The following is a 2,576-nucleotide window of genomic DNA, read 5'->3' as shown; positions in this document are numbered from 1 at the left end:
CCAGAAAATACCTGAAATCATAGAAAAACACACAAACTCATAGTAAAGTCTAGAAAAGTGAATTTTAACTAAAAACTAATAAAAATATACTAAAAACTAACTAGATCATACTAAAAACATACTAAAAACAATGCCAAAAAGCGTACAAATTATCCGCTCATCACAACACCAAACTTAAATTGTTGCTTGTCCTCAAGCAACTGAAAATCAAATAAAAAAAAGAGAATATGCAATGAATTCCAAAAACATCTATGAAGATCAGTATTAATTAGATGAGCGGGGCTTTTAGCTTTTTGCCTCTGAACAGTTTTGGCATCTCACTCTATCCTTTGAAATTCAGAATGATTGGCTTCTTTAGGAACTCAGAATCTAGATAGTGTTATTGATTCTCCTAGTAAAGTATGATGATTCTGATGACAAGTCATCATATACCTATTTTTCTATGCTTTTTCATACAAGAAATTGATGATTAGTGCTTAAATATTGCATTCTTGTGTACTTAAATGATATATTTTCTTGATATTTTAATTTTAAAAATCTTGTAGAAAATAAGAAGAAAAAGAAGCAAAGAAGCACAAAAAAAGGAGAAAAAAAGAGCTTTGGGGTACACTTTGAAGTTGGGGTACACTTTGGAGCCTTAGGCCACGCTTTTAAAAGCGTGGCCCATGACCAAATCAAGGACGGAAGCAGCCAGCACGCACACTGCCCTGCCCTTGCCAAGGGCAGGGCAGAATCGTGATGCACGTTGAGGTTGGAAGCAAGAATTTCGCTAGGGTAAAATCTGGGCGCTCACAGCATGACCATGCCTCCTTCAAAGGGCTATAACTTGAGCTACAGACGTCCAATTGATGTGCTTCCAGTTGCGTTGGAAAGCTGACATTCAGAGCTTTCCAACGATATATAGAAATCCATATTTGGCATACAATTGAGGCAGGAACGAAAGGCATCTTTAAGGGCCATGAGAAAGCAAGAAACTAGGCCTTACTTTGGTGCCAAGAAAGCCAAGGAAATTAAGTAGCGTGTGTTTCTGCCAGGATTCGAACTCGGGACATCAAAGTGGAAACACTGCCCTGCCCTCTGCGAGGGCAGGGCAGCATTTTGTTGGTGCACAATTCTGGCGCACCAAGGCACCCTTCTGGCGCACCGCAGCATCATCTGGCAACACCAGCAGCGCACCGTGGCACATTTCTGGCGCACCAAATTTTTCTGCCCTGCCCTCCGCGAGGGCAGGGCAGCGTTCTGCGCACCAAGACCGCACCAAGCCGCACCATGCACGCGCCAAGCACCAAATCCTGCCCTGCCCTCCGCAAGGGCAACGCAGCCTCCTGGGAGCAACCTGGGCCAAATTTCCATTTTAATTCAATTCCTCACCAAATTGAATCAAGGCCAACCAAAACCCATTTCTCCTCAAATCCAAAGCAAGCAAAGCCCACATCATCACTCAAAGGCACATGGATCAATTAAATTAGGATTTTCATTTTTGTAATTTGTTTTAATTTCATTTTCATTTTTCATTTTGTAAAGCCTATATAAGACATCATTTCCATCTTTGAAAGGAGGCTAGCTCCACTAGGGAGTATTAGGATTTGAGAGATCTCTCTCTTAGTTTTCATTTCTGTTTTGAATCTGGATTAAGAGTGAAGGAATTCTGTTTCCCTCTTGGTCTAAGATTTCTCTTGTTCTTTTTCTGCAAACTTTCAAGTGAATTGCAATTTGAATCAAAGTTCTCTCACTGCTTTCATCTTTAATTTTCCTGCATCTTGTGTGCTGTTGGATCAAGGAAGGGATTGAGATCTAGACTTGTTTTCTAGTCTCTTTGATTCCCTGAGATCAATTTTATTTTGCAATTTAGCTGAGCTCTTTGCTACTCTTCTATTTTTTTTACTGTTTCATTGAAATTGTCAAATGCTCTTTGAGATTTGAGAATTGATCTCAGTCTTCTGCTACGTTTACTTTTCTGCAATTTCCTTTCCTGCATTCTACACTTTCACATTTCTGTCCACATTGAGCTTGATTTAATTTCCTGCACATTTACATTTTCTGCAATTTAAATTTCTAGTTGCTTAATCTATTGCCTTCTTTAATTTCCAGAACCCAACCCCCTTTACTTTTCATGCAATTTACTTTTCTTGCAATTTAAGTTTTAGCTATTTTATTTTCTTGCTCTTTAAAGTTTCTATGCAAGTTATTTCTGCACTTTATAATTCCTGCAAATTTACATTCTGTTGGCTACAGTTTCACACAATTCACTAAATGTTAGCTTGACTAAACTAATCACCCACTAAAGTTGCTTGATCCATCAATCCCTGTGGGATCGACCTCACTCTTGTGAGTTATTACTACTTGATGCGACCCGGTACACTTGCCGGTTGGATATGTGTGTTGGAAATTCATTTTTCCCCAAAAACACCATCAAGTTTTTGGCGCCGTTGCCGGGGATTGATTAGATCAACAATGATTAAGTTGGTGAGAAGTCTAGATCAAGCATTTTCTTCATTTTTGTTTTCTGTTTTAGATTGAAACCAAGGTGTTTGAGTTATTGCCTCACTAAGAAATTCTTTCTCTGTGACATGAAT

The sequence above is a fragment of the Arachis duranensis genome, chromosome 4, assembly GCF_000817695.3.
Source record: "Arachis duranensis cultivar V14167 chromosome 4, aradu.V14167.gnm2.J7QH, whole genome shotgun sequence".
NCBI lineage: Eukaryota > Viridiplantae > Streptophyta > Magnoliopsida > Fabales > Fabaceae > Arachis > Arachis duranensis.
This window is presented reverse-complemented; position numbering follows the sequence as displayed.